The sequence below is a fragment of the Neofelis nebulosa genome, chromosome 3 (assembly GCF_028018385.1).
Source record: "Neofelis nebulosa isolate mNeoNeb1 chromosome 3, mNeoNeb1.pri, whole genome shotgun sequence".
Classification (NCBI taxonomy): domain Eukaryota; kingdom Metazoa; phylum Chordata; class Mammalia; order Carnivora; family Felidae; genus Neofelis; species Neofelis nebulosa.
The window spans coordinates 71,701,278-71,716,496 of record NC_080784.1 but is presented as its reverse complement, the minus strand read 5'-3'; the positions used below and the strand labels follow the sequence as shown (position 1 = coordinate 71,716,496).

Genomic DNA, 15,219 nt, shown 5'->3' with positions numbered 1-15,219 from the left:
GAATGATCTTTGATGATAGTTTTCAGTAGTAATAGGGAGGCAACTTGTTTTCACGATGTTAAGTAATGAATTTAGACTATTTTTTCAATAGAGTTGGCAGTGAAAGCAAATGAAATCTTGTAAATAAGTGGAATGGAAAGTAATAGAAAATTTTTAACTAGTTGTAACTTCAACATATTTCTGAGAAAATAACCCATAAAAGTAATTTATGGCACCCCAAACATCCATATTTTAAAAATCATTACCAACAAAATAATGTAATTGTATTTACTTTTTTAAAATGTCAAATGTTTATGGATATCTGCATCTGCAGCAGACTGATCATTTTAATTCCAAATGTGAGTCTCATCGGGGAGTCTTCAATATCTGCTTTCAGTGTTCATTTCCCGAAGAATCTGAGAGACAAGACGAATATTAGACAACAAAAATATCTAAGTAAATTGCTTTCTGTAAATGATCACTATGCGATGCCTTCTATCTGTGCATGATTTTCCCTTTGCTCCCCTTGTTGGTATGAATACTCTTAGTCTATTTTGACTTTAGCTCATTATAAATCTCTTCCAAACTAAAGATAATCAGAAATAATATCTAACACCAAAATTAAAATTATCTCCAGCAAACAAGTTCCAATTGTCAAGTCTATGTGTCTCCTATTTCATACATCTATAAAGTGTTATTTCTTTACTTCCACTCCCTCCATTCACTTTATTATTATTTTTTTTTTACTTCTCTTTTTAATGCTTTTTTTTTTTTTTTTTTTTTTTTTTTTTTTTTTTTTTTTTAGAGGGAGCATGAGCAGGGGAGGGTGGCAGAGGGGGAGAAAGAGAAAATTCCAAGCAGGTTACATGTCAGCACAGAGCCCAACACAGGACTTGATCCCATGACCCTGGGATCATGACCTGAGCCAAAATCAAGAGTCAGACGCTTAACTGTAATGAGCCATGTTCTTTCTTGCCTCAAGGATTGAAGTATCCTCTCATCTACTACTTAACTGCATTTTATTCCTTAGGTGTCAGCTTAATTGTTACTTCTTCAAAGAAGCCTCTCAATTTAAGGTTCCCTCAAACTTAATTCTCTCGCAAGCACCTCCCTAATTTTTCTACTTAGCATACCTTAATACTTTTCAGATATATATTTATTTCTGTGGCTATTTGATAAACCTTACTCCCACCATTGTGAAACAATAAGCAACTGTATCATTATATCCTGAATGCAGATCATAGGGATTGCTATATAGAAGGCAACCAAAAATATTTGTGTTTTTTTTTTAACGTTTATTTTTGAGAGAGAAAGAGAGCATGAGCAGGAGAGAGGTAGCGAGAGAGAGAAAGAGAGAGAGAGAGGGAGGGAGAGAGAATCCCAATCAGGCTCCACACCATCAGTGTAGAGCCCAGCGCGGGGCTCAATGCCACAAACTGTGAGATCATGACCTGAGCGGAAGTCAGGAGTCAGAAGCTTAACGGACTCAGCCACCCAGGCCCGGGCAATCAAAAGCATTTGTAAAATAAACGGATATTTAGAGCAATAATCTTAAGCAGAGTCAGCCTGATTAAGAATATCTACATCCCTGTTTGTATGCACACACAAGTATCTATTTATCTTGTGATCTATATCTTGTGTTGTCACCAGAACTGTATCCAAAGGAAACAAATCCATGAAAATTCTTAGAAACTGCGATTCTTATATGAATCACTGTGGATAAGCTACTATGGGGACAATCATAGTGCTGTTCCAAGAGCAGTGTGAGTTGGGAGGGTTGCCGTATATCTGGACTTACTGTGATGATCTCATCCTACTGGAGAGGAGAATATTTTCTCGAAAGAAAAAATATTAAGAAAACCAGTCAGGTAGAGGGTAGCAGAAAAGGTAAAGTCGTAGTGGTTGAGGGTTAGAATCATGTCTGATGGGGCTACATTTCAGCTTACATTCTGTTGAACGCTGTTGCAGAAGCATAGGGCACTTAGCTTTCCACTGTCACAATGACTCTTCAAAGGATTATGAAATTGAGGAAACAAATGGGTTGAAGCAAGAGGCTGTTGCACAGTATGTAATTACTTCACTGAATAACCAAAGTGCCATTGTAACTTCTTAAAAAGAAATACATAATACTAATAAAAATCAGATAGATGTACCAAAATTGAACTGAACTAAAATTCAAACAACAAAAAAAAAAGAAATTTATGTGGTTGGTTTCAGTCTCTTCATTACTTAGTTTTCTCACCTGCCTGAAGTGAAAGGATGATAGTAATTTCAATAATAACAATTGTATCTTTAATATTCAATGATATTGAAAATGATGAGGTATTGTTTCTATTTATGGACTGTTAGGAAAGAATGCAAATGACAATGGTTTTCAAGGTAATACAGAAATGAAAACAGTGTAAAAGAGGGTTTTTAAAACTACAAAAGAACAAGAAGTGAGAGGCAAAAACCAAATTAAGAATCAGCACTCTTGCAGAGTAGGAAAACAAATTCTTACGGTAAAAAAATATTCAAGAAAACAAGAAGAATGTGAATTGATGGCAAAAAGGGAAATGGCTTGAAAATTAGGTTGAGAACAATTAATTGAAAACTTACTACATCCTGGCAGTGATTTGCTGGCTAAGACAAGTACCCTTTCCCTCAAGGAGCTTACTTACTTCTAGGCAGAGAGATATAAAAGAAAAAAATTAAAATTAAAGCTGATGCCTGCAAGGACAGCATACAATGTGTGTATAACATAGAGCTATGTAACAGTGGAGTGAGATTATTCTCCATAGAGGCATTTAAAATGCTTAAGAAAAAAGGTCTTGATCTAATCTAAACAACGGAAAATTTTCAGGAGATGGTGCACTGAGCAGTAAGTAATCATATAAAAAAACCTGTTGGATGTGTGAAGGAAAACAGAATTTGTACCTTCACAGTCGCATTTTTCAGATTCAAGTCTTACACAACTGTCAGTAATCGACTACTTAAAAGAGATACTCGAAAACATTATTTGCATTCAAAGCACACCACCACATCTTATTTGTTGTTAAATTTCAGCACTGTAAGATTGCGTTTTCCTGTGCATTATGGGTACAATTGTTAACATTACACAGTAAAATGGTAATAATAGTCTGTTTCAAATACATGAAGACTCATTATGTAAATAGAGTGAAACATCTGTTCTGTTTCCCCAGAAGCTCGCAAAGAAGGAAGTGAAAAGTAATGGCAAATACCGTAGTCCTCCCTTTTTTGAGGTTTCACTTTCCCCGGTTTCCATTACTCACAGTCCATTGCAGTGGGAAAGCAGATGGTTCTCCTTCTGACGTATTGTCAGAAGATCAATGGTAGCCTATGTCACAGTGCCTACTTCCTCTCATCACCTAGGCGTTTTATCATCCCACATCATAACGTGAGTAGTGTGTAATATATTTTGAATGTGTGAGAGAGAGATCACCACATTCATATACCTTTTATCACAGTATGCTATAACTGCTCTATTTTATTATTCATTGTTGTTATTAATTTCTAACTGCCTAATTTTTAAATCAAACTTTGCCATATGTATGTATGTATAGGAGAAAACATAGTATATATAGGGTTCGGGACTAGCCGCGGACCCAGGCATCCCTTACTGGTCTTGGAACATATTCCCCACAGATAGGAGTTTGGGGGGCGGGGGACGGCTTCTGTATTTAGGTTTATAATATAATGTTGGTGCTGTATGACAACGGCAGTCATAAGATTTAATCTTCTGAGGATAACTTCAAGAAAAGAGACTGGTTTTCTCTCTGGGCTAAGTCCTAGCTGGCGGTAAGGTGAAAGTCATGACTGCAAATTGTAAATCTGTTAGAAAAAAAAAAAAAAAAAAACAACCTTGTCTATGTACACCTAGCGTACAATTATAATGACTATTGTTATGACAATTTATTGTCTTTAAGTCAGTTTTTAATATCCTGTACTTTATCAAGATAGTCAAGACTAAGAATCTGCTAGTTTTAATGCAGGCTAACTAAATTTCTAATTATCCATGAGATCGTTTCTTCATCAGAATCCTAATTCTCATACTATAATTAGATTTAAATACATAATATTGATTTAGTAGTAATTAAACCTGTATGAAAGTTAGACTTCTTGTAATTTTGTATCAGATACAGACAAAAGAGTTTCAGTTAATTGCTTTCTAGAAAGAATTCTAAACAAGATGTTCTAGATAATGCTACAGAACAAGAGTAATTTTTGGAAGAGAAAAATCTTTGTATCAGAAAAGATAAATAATTATATGGCAGTGATCCAAGAAGATAATGAAAAGAACATGTTTGTATAAAATGAGTCCATGGGGTTGAAAAATATTAATAGAAATATTCCTAGTACCAGTAGATTCTTTTTCAAATGTGCTAAGAAAAATAAATCAAAACCCATGCAGGGTTAAATTTTTGATTGCATAGCTTTTTTATTCTATAATGTAATGTAAATGCATGCATTGTTTCAGAATGGTGAGATTATGGTCTATTAAGTATTAATATTAGTCTCTTCAGTATTTCTCAAAACGTGAGTGTTTTGAGGTCCCCTTGCTTTAGAATTGCTCAAGGTGTTTGTTTAAAATTCATACTCCTGGGTCTCACCCCAAATAGAATAGACTATCTGTAAGCCCAGGAAGTTTCACTTTAATGAGCACTGTGGTGATTTTTATAAATTTAATAATTTGAAACCTCTTGGTTTATTTGAATCAAATTCCTTTAAAGTGAATGATTTTTATTTCATTTGTGATAACCATATCAAGGGTTTGTTTAAAGATATACTCTAGTTCCTTGTCAGTGCTAGATAATAGTGTTCACTTTGAACTTTGATACATTGGATTATTCTGTTACAAAAGATAGCAGAAACCCAGTCCATTTTATGGTGAGAAGAGATCATTTAAGAAACTCAGGTGTCCTTTACTGTAATAGATACCGAATGTTTCTTCCAAAGAGTGTCTACTCACCTTTTTGCAGTGCCCTCTCCCTCTTGAAACTTTAGTCTAACTATATTTCATCTTCCCAAATTCATATCAGTCAGATTAAAATAATGTTCCATTTCTCTGAATTTACCTTGAAAACTTTCCTGAAAAATCCAGACCCCCTCCCTAAAATCTCCGAATAGTCCTGGGAGGCTAAGGAAGTGTCTTTTGTGCTCCGAGGACCAGATCTCCTGGCCTCTTCAGGATATGCCTCATGTTCTTGCTCTGAATTACTAGGAGGATATTTCCCCTGCTCCCATTGTCTGTTGATAACAGCACTCTAACTGGTGCCAGGTGGCGATGATATTGCTTGCCGATAACTCTCATCACCCAATTCCAAGAACGCTGCCTGACATTTTCATACGAAGTTTTCCATTACTGCTAAACATGTTGCCATTGATGCTGGGTTCATTGTACTTCATTATCTCACAGAAGAGGTGGTGAAGAAAAACAAACGTGATTACTACTGACTCTTATTTTAGTCTTCTAATTTAGAGTAGTTGGGCTAGAAAACCGTGAGAGACCCAACTTTCTATTGCAAATTACTAGTTCCTCTCATTGAGGAATTAACCACCTATACTAACCACGCTCCCTAATGATGTCATCTTTCTCAGAAGTCAAAACACTACACCCCTGTGTAATAATAACCAATATTTCATGAATATGAACAGTTTTTTTCTAATCTTTATCACATTTATAAATGTATAACTTGCATACAGTAGAACCCATCAGTTTTAAGTGCGTGGTTTTATTCGTTGCATAACGAGCATAAGAATGTAGAACATTTCCATCTCTTCACAAAGTTCCCTTGTGTGTTTTAGCAGCCAGTCTTTATGTCCCACCCCTGGTCACTGCCAACAACTGATCAGTTTTCTGTCACTATAGATTTACCTTTTCTATAACTTCCCATAAATAGAATGATACTACCCAGTGGTTTTTAAATATGTCCGGAAATTTTTTTCACTCTTTCCTTCAAAAAAAGGATGCTTAATTCCTCTCTATTTCAGTGCAGGTTGAATTTACTAACTAGCTTTTAATGAACAGGAATGCTGTAGAATTATGCTATTTGATGGCTGAGACTAGATAATAAAAAAAAGTTAGTTTCCACTTGGTTTTCCATCTCTCTTGGATTATCCTCTCTGAGAGAAGACAGCTGCATGTTGTGAAAACACCCAAGCAGCCTGTGAAAAGGCCTGCCTATGGAGAAACCAAGGTCTCACATCAAAATCAGTCCATAATTGCCAGTCATGTGACAATTGGAAGTGGACTTCGTCAGAGACTGTGAAGAGTTTGAAACGTTTTCTTACTTGTTATCCTGTTTGTACACTTCTTTCAATCTAGCAGTCTAGCCTACCACGGTTTCATGGTTGCTGGCAGAAGACAGGAGACTCTTGGGTCAGAGAAAAAGGACAGTTTTCCTCACTGCTATAGCAGTCACCGGAATATCAACATTTGCTCCAGCCCCCGTTGCCACGAGGCTGTATAGTGGCTGGACACACAGTAGGAATCCCAAGGAACAAATCCCAGTTTAGGAAATTCTAGTAGTCTATAATGGATTTTTTATCCCCATCCATTTACTTTTACCCCATCTGCAAAATTAGAATGACTGTCTTATAGATAGCATATAGTTAGGTCTTTTAAAAAATTATCTATGACACGGGTAGGTTTTTATTGAATGTTTAAGCCAACTTTACTTATTATAATTACTCATATGGTTGAGTTTAAAACTATCATTTTGCTATTTACTTTCTATTTGTCCCATCTGTTTTTTACTCAATTTTTTTTTTCTTTCCCTGCCATCATTTGCATTAATTGAGTTTTCAATTATTTATTCTGTTCTCCACTGTTTGATTTTTCTCTCCTCCATCTCTGTCTTTGTCTATATTTCTCTCCTTTTGGTAGTCACACCCCAATTTTTTTTTAACTTTTTTTTAATTCTTTATTTTTGAGAGAGAGAGAGAGACAGAGACAGAGTGCAAGCAGGGGAGGAACAGAGACAGAGGGAGACACAGAATCTGAAGCAGGCTACAGGTTCTGAGCTGTCAGCACAGAGCCCAATGAGGGACTCGAGCTCACTGACCGGGAGATCATGACCTGAGCTGAAGTTGGACTTTAACAGACATAGCCACCCAGGCGCCCTATTCACACTCCATTTTTCAATAATATTTTTCCACTTTATGTATATTTCATAATCCTTACAATGATATAGTTCCTTCCTCTACTTCATCCTTTTGGCTGCTGGTGTCATACATTATACTTCCATGTATGTTACGAAACTCAAAATGCATCGCTATTTAATTTTTTTTTTTGTCTAAACAGTCATTTATCTTTTAAAGAGGTTAAAAATGAGAAAATGTGTCTATATTTACGCACATGTTAATACCTGCAAATATTAAACGGGTGCAATTGTAGAGCTCACTTTGTAAATTCCAATTCTCTCAGGGACCACAGTGTCATGCTGCCTGCTGTCCAATGCCTAAAAACTTTGGTTTTTATTTTGTGTTTAATTTATTTTGTTTTAATTTATTTTGTGTCAAGTACTCCAGTTGGTTCACACAGAAAAGTACATTTAGTACCCTTTATTTCATCTTCCTTGGATGCATTAATTTTGCTGCACATATGAGAAATTTTAGTATAACTAGAATAATTGTTCTGATGGAAAAGAGAAAAATTATTTGAGTGAATTTTATAGGAAAATCAATAGTGATATAATAAAAAGGACGTCTATTTAGAATATAATGTTCACACATTTTTTGTTTGCTTACTTATTTGCTTGGTGTTTCACATACACAAAATAATCATTAAACTTTCTTGGAAGATTATAGTCATTCAAATAAGGTTATTTAATCAGCGGATTTTTAGCAAATATTTAATTAAAGTTCCACCAAGAAAGACATTCCAATATTTAAATATGACACAAAGCATATATACTTGGATTAATACTAAAAGTGCAAATATATGTAAACAGGTTATCATTTACATTTTCATAGGGAGACAAAAAATACATGTAATATTATGTATTTTAAAAATCTTAGTGAATATCAACATTTTGTGTTCATCGGTGTAGACACTGTTCACTCTTATATCATGCTTCTCTATATTTATATGTTTTATATGTTTTTAGTCATTTGGCAAAGGCTACTTAACTACATGATAAGGCTCAACTGAACCATAAATTTTGCAATAATCTAGTCAGTCTGCCAGGTCTGTATATTGCAATTCTGATATGAATCCTAACTTATGGTTTGAAATTTAAATAATCTGGGCCACCAAACTATGTTTCATTGGGCATAGGAATGATATGTTATTTGTCCGATGCATTGGGAGAGGCCATAGATCAATAGTGCTTCTAAATCTTGTTTCACTAATGTATCCCAATGGCAGAGAATATCCTGAAGTCAGGGAATTCAGCTCGAAACAAGTGTATTTCATGAACAACCATAAAAATTGTATAATTTTGGATGCACTACAAAAATGTTTTGTGGCATAAAATTTAAATTATATATTTTTCCAAAAATGTTTCAATAAATTTAATAATTCTGGAAAGATTCACTATTTTAACTTATCTCAGACTTCGTAGAACGTAAGCATGTAGCCATTTTGCTTAATATGGAAAGCATGACATAGAGCAAAAGTTGTCTTCTATTTCCAGGTCCAACCCTCAGCAGCTGTGTAACATCAGGCAATTTACTCAACATGTGTGAGCTTCATATTTCTCAACGGATGAACAGAGACAAATAGTCTTATTTTGCAGTATAATTGTGAATATTGGAATTAAGTACTAGATTGCAGTGAATTCAAGTACGTATCTTTTCAAAGGGTAAAATCATGACTCATTAAAATGAGTAAAATAAAATGAACTCTTTTCAAAAATTTATTCAACTCATCATAAGAAAGATGTTATGAATGGGCCAGAGAGCATTTGAGAAGTAGGTATATGTGCACATCAAAGAAATGTTAGGGGGTCCTTGATTAGATACAAAATCTCTGGTAGAGCTGTAAATCTAATTTCTGGAATTATCAGTTTCACCAGACAGCAATAATTGGAAATTTGAACAGACAAAAATCTACAAATTAACTTCTGTCCCAATAGATTATGTTAATTGTCTTGTCAATAGAAAGTCAAGCTCAGGGGTGCATTGGAAAATGCCCAGTAATCTCTTCTGCCTGTTTCCAATTTCCAGGAGGGTTGAGGAGCGAATGGGAATCAGGGAAGTAATTGCATTGATAAAATCAATGTTGATGCCATTTTTTAAATGATGAGGAGGAATGATGTATATATAGTGTTTAAAAATTAAATCCTTATTATTTTCAGGCAACTAACATAAACCTTATGTATAATTTTTACCACAACTCTGAGAGGTATTTTTAAAGTTTTCACCATTGTTCAGAGAGTGACACTGGGGCCTAGAATATAATTTATATTAAAAAAAAATATTTCCCTTTCCATCAGCTTTGAAATATGTTACATATAATCATCTCAAAAATAAATAATAACCTTCTACCTCCTCATCCATCTACTGCTCTGACTTGTGCCCTGATACCACATAATTTTGGCCTTGGACCCAGCGTATATGAAGATTTGAATTCATGTACTCTGGCTCCTGAGCATATATGTTTTGTGGCTGTCATTTTGTTGTTGTTTTTTTAAATTTTTTTTAATGTTTATTTATTTTTGAGACAGAGAGAGAGAGACAGAGCATGAATGGGGGAGGGGCAGAGAGAGAGGGAGACACAGAATCGGAAGCAGGCTCCAGGCTCTGAGCCATCATCCCAGAGCCCGACGCGGGGCTCGAACTCAAGGACTGCGAGATCGTGACCTGAGCTGAAGTTGGACGCTTAACCGACTGAGCCACCCAGGCGCCCCTATGGCTGTCATTTTGAAGAGAGAGGGAGATAGAAGAGAGAACTTGCTCCTGCGGAAAAAGTCAGAATTTCTGTGTTTTCAGGAGAGAGTTGAAGCAACCATATGTTAATTAATTATTATTGTTTTAAAATAATTTAATTGAAATATAAGTGACACATAATATTAAATTAGTTTCAGGTGTACAGCACAGTGATTTGACGTACATTACAAAATGCTCACCACCCTAAGTGTGGTTACAGTTTGTAACCACACAAGGCTATTACAATATTATTGGCTATATCCCCTATGCTGTACTTTCACCCAGGTGACTTATTTATTCTATAACCGGAAGTTTGTACCTCTGAATCTCCTTCACCCATTTTGCTTATCCCCCCACCCAGCCCCTTTGGCAACCACCAGTTGGTTCTCCTTATTTACTTATTTGTTTGTTTATTTATTTATTTAATTTATTTAATATTTATTTTTGAAAGAGAGAGACAGAGACAGAGCATAAGCAGGGCAGGGGCAGAGAGAGAGAGAGACACCCAATCCAAAGCAAGCTCCAGGCTCTGAGCTGTCAGCACAGAGCCCAATGCAGGGCTCCAAGCCACGAAAGGTGGGATCATGATCTGAGCCCAAGTTAAATGCTCAACGACTGAGCTACCCAAGCGCCCCTGTCCTCTGTATTTATGAGTCTGTTTCAATTTTTGTTGCTATTGTTTGTTTCTTGATGGAGTTTTATTGATAGTGTTGTTTTGTGCTGTGTTTGTTGTTTGTTTTCAGCAGTCTAGGAGATATCTTAACCAAGGCAAACAGTTGGACTTTTCTAACAGGAGAGGAAGGCAAAATATTTGTAAGAACATAGGTCAATTTGTGTGCTTAAATGCTGAGAGTCTGATGGTTTCAATTATTATTATTATTGTTGTTGTTATTGTTATTATGATTATTATTTTGGAAAATGAATTATCTGCAAAATAAAATGCTGCTAGAGCTGGAGATTTAAGACAAAACTAAATTCATCTTAATCTGAATCCAGTACCCTCCTGCCTCTTGGGAATCTCTCTCTTTGTGTGAGTATGACCAAAAACAGAAGCAAGGGAAGAACTCAGAGGAACCTTTCTTTTCAGGAGAGTGCAAGGAAAGAGAAGCCCAAGAAGAAATGAAGGACTTAGTCCAAAACACTGAAGTAGAACCAGGGAAATCAAAACAGAAAAGTTTGAAGGTGCCCGAGTGGCTCAGTCGGTTAAATGTCCCACTTCAGCGCAGGTCATGATCTCGTGGTTTATGGGTTTGAGCCCTGTGTTCAGGCTCTGTGCTGACAGCTCAGAGCCTGGAGCCTGCTTAGGATTCTGTGTCTCCCTCTCTCTGCCCTTCGCCCACTCGTGCCCTGTCTGCTTGCCTCTGTCTCTCTCTCTCAAAAATAAATTAAAAAAAGACGCCTGGGTGGCTCAGTCAGTTAAGCATCTGACTTCCACCCAGGTCAAGATCTTAGGGTTTGTGAGTTTGAGCCCCACATCGGGCTCTGAGCTGTTAGCTCAGATCCTGGAGCCTGCTTCCCATTCTGTGTCTCCCTCTCTCTTGCCCCTCCCTTCTTCTCTCTCAAAAATAAAGTAAAACATAAAAAAAAATATATAAATAAACAAACAAAAATAAATAAAAAACATTAAAAAAAAACAACAGAAAAGTTTTAAGGTGTAAGCCAGGGGCAACACCACTTGCTGCTGGTGGTGAATGTAGGAGTGACATGTATTTTGATAAGGATGCCCTTAGCAAGAGCAGTTTTTGTAATAGTGGGAGAGAGAAATAGATTTTTAAAATTTGAGAAGAAAAGAACACAAATAAAATTTTCCATCACTCTTAAGTTGCTCATTCCAAAATATTGACCATAAGCATTTACAACAGAAATGAAAAAGTTTAACGCTTAAAGAGCTTTTTGCTTATCAACAAAAACTATGTGAACACATCATTAAAAATGGGCAAAATGTTTGAATGGGAAATAAAAATGGCTAATAATTATTAAAATATTAAAATACGACAGTAATAACATAATTAACGGGACAGAAACAACAATATTACTATTTGATCTCTAAAAATTTTAAAGATATAAAAAAGTAACAGTTCTATATGCTAATGGTTGGATGTAAATATCATATACATCTAGGGAGCTATGAAGGACAATTTGCCATGGATAACAAAATTCTAAATGATTTTAGTTAATTTTTACTTTTTAGATTTTATGCTGAGAATATTATCAGAGATAAACTGCTTGAATTTGTTATTTATATACTACAGGGATGTTTGTCATCACAGAATCTAGCATAATGATGAAGACCTGGGAATGACCCAAATGTCTAAATACACGTGACTGGCAAATTATGCCATGTCTATATAATGCAATATTAAATATCCATTGTAATTATGCCTTCAAAAGACTATTTACTAAAATGGAAAATTACAAAATTAGTTTATTTTTTAAATAGCTTCACAGCAACTGTCACATCATACCACTTTGGCTAACAAATGAATACATGCTCTATGAAAACACTAATATGAAAACATATCAGCTAGAGATATTTCAAAGACTTATGCTTCATCTTTGATTTGTTCTGGTTTCTAGTTTTCAACTTTTAACCTGAATTAATTTCGTATTTATAAAAGAATTTGAGTGAAGGAAAAAATGAAGTTAGCATGGTAGATTAATGAAGATTTATGGAAATTAAATTAATTTTAAAAATAGTGTTCATCTGGGTTTTTTTATAGGCAAAGAAAGTAATGAATAGAGAATGACAAGTTGAAGACACAGGAATATTTATATTTCATTTTTTAAAGGCAACCAGAATCTTATCTTTTTACTGATCACTGATCTTTTCTCTGATGTATACACTCAAAGATACATTAAAACATACTCCTGGGGGATGTGGGTGGCTCAGTCGATTAAGTGACTGACTCTTGATTTCAGCCAAGGTCATGATCTCATGGTTTGTGAGATCCAACCCTGCATCTGGCTCGGTGCTGACGACGTGGAGCCTGCTCCACGTACGATTTTCTCTCTCTCTCTCTCTCTCTCTTTGCCCATCCCCACCCCTCTTTCAAAATACATAAATGAACATTACAAAAAAAAGATACTCCTTTCATTACTTCTCTGAAGAATGATCCTTCTGCCATTTCTGTTTCTCTGCTCAATATCTTCTATAATCCCTTCTCAACAATCAAACCAAAAGTCTCCCTAATTCAGGCTCAAATTAGGATTAGACCAAGACAAAAACAAACAAACTTCTCTAATAACTGACACATCCTCTCGGGACTGAAACCTCATCTTGCGCTTATGACATCTTGCCATCATCAGATCAGCAGTTTAAGTCATTATACGAAGTGATCTTAAGGATTAGGTTCAATATTTGATTTGGTGTTGATACTAGGAAAATGCAGTATTACCCAAAATGCAAAAATAATTCAGACATAAAATGATTCTATTTTTTACATTTCATTATATTATGGCTTTAATTATGCTACGGGTCAGATTGTATAACTGGGTGCCTACTATGTGCTACACTTCATGTTCTGCAACTTTTTAGCTAGCTCTATGACCTGGTTGACTCCCCTTGATTTTAATATTCTCCTTTGATAAAAAGGGAGTTAGGTCAGAGGAAACTTAATGTTTATAAGAATCACTAGGAGGCTTCTTAAAATAGTAGTTTCTGGGTCCCAACCCCAGAGCGTTTGGTTCAGTGTATCTGAGTTGAGGCCTAAAGATGTGCATTTAAGACAGTTTCCTAGGGGCACCTGGGTGGCTCAGTCGGTTGAGCGTCCGACTTCAGCTCAGGTCACGATCTCACAGTCTGTGAGTTCGAGCCCCGCGTCGGGCTCTGTGCTGACAGCTCAGAGCCTGGAGCCTGCTTCCGATTCTGTGTCTCCCTCTCTCTCTGCCCCTTCCCTGCTCATGCTCTGTCTCTCTCTGTCTCAAAAATAAATAAAAACATTAAAATAAAGAAAAAAAAATGACAGTTTCCTAGATGATACTATTTGGCTGCTGTTTTAGGGACCATCCTTTGAAAACCACTAAGTTAGTTATCTTTCAGAATTTGCAAGCTCAAAAAACTCCAGAAATTCATATGCTTAGTGTAGAGCACAAATATTCTATAGCAGATTGGAACATTTTGGTCTCATTTATACAGATGGACCAATCTTGTTAATCCTACAGTTAAATAAGAAAAATTCAACCAAGTAATTTTAAAGATCTAATTAGTTTTACTAATTGATTCATGAGTTGGGCAGCATCCAATTTAACAAGCATAGGGGAGCTCCAAAGGGCTACAGAATAGGAAAGATCTTTACAAATAGAGAAAGAATGGAAAAAAGGAAATTATTAGTAAAGAGTCCACTGTTTTAGGCAAGGTCACACTCCTAAGGGGAACAGAAGAGGTCTATCAGTAAATTTCTGATGCTGATCAAGAAATTCCCACGCTGACTGGTGAAAGGTTATATTCCTTGGGGAGAAACTGCAGTTAGGTTAGGTGTTTAGTCTTGATTTACTGATTTGGGGCCGTAACACCGTTTTGAGCCTGTGGTTTTCTTTTTAACACTCCTTATATGGGTTTTGTAGCATTTCTGTAATTATTTCTTACAGCAGGATAAAGAAATTATTTCACACAGGGAGAGAAATAAATATCTTCAGTGACAATTTACTGTGGGAAATTTACTAAATTACTCGGTACCTAAACAAACCATAGAGTTTTAGATACCTTCACATATTTCTGTCTTGGCAGTGTCTATGGCAGCTTGCCAAATCATAGGGACTCTACACAGTTTTTTGTCGTGTTAGGTATACGAGGGCTTCGGCTGCCTCCATTTTGACCTCAAACTTTCTAGTTGGGTTCCTCTTTCCAGCTTGTCTCCTGGTTCAGGTGGAAGACCCTGAGGACAAACCATGGGAAAGGAAGCTACCCGCTCAAGCATAAGGACTGCCCTGAGCCGGCAAGACATCACCCACCATTGACTCCAAGAGAGTGGTCCATTTGACCTGCACTACCCACCCATCTTTGCCCCACATTTTCCTTATGTAAATCTGGAGGTACTTTCTGCACTCTGGAGAGTCTTTGACAGCCCATGCTGTCTTCCCAGTGTGGGCATCGCTGAAATAAATTCCTTCCTTGTTTCCACTATTTATTTCTCTGTCTTTGGATTTTGTCAGCAGCAGCAGCGAATGGCCAAACCGGATCTATTTGTGACTCCCGGAGCCAGATGTCCTTGCGTCTTTGCGCCCGGCTACAGGTAGATTTGGTATCTCTTATTTTAGAGATTTCTTTGCATTAGTTTTTTTGTCACTTTCACAATGGAATAGGAAAGGTTGCTTCTGCTATTTTTTGCCCAAATTACAAATATCTATCTATCATCTATATCAAGATAGTTA

The 15,219-nt window shown here is 36.0% G+C and overlaps 2 long non-coding RNA genes across 2 annotated transcripts; one reads left to right on the top strand and one right to left on the bottom strand.

Moving 5' to 3' along the window:
- Positions 1-253: 253 nt before the first annotated feature.
- On the bottom strand, positions 254-3,291 carry LOC131506935 (uncharacterized). The gene is made up of 2 exons (XR_009259230.1): positions 3,201-3,291; positions 254-395 (listed from the first exon to the last, which is right to left on the bottom strand). It is a non-coding gene; the product is annotated as an uncharacterized LOC131506935 (long non-coding RNA).
- On the top strand, positions 3,271-14,967 carry LOC131506936 (uncharacterized). The gene is made up of 2 exons (XR_009259231.1): positions 3,271-3,376; positions 14,697-14,967. It is a non-coding gene; the product is annotated as an uncharacterized LOC131506936 (long non-coding RNA).
- The last annotated feature ends 252 nt before the right edge of the window (positions 14,968-15,219 follow it).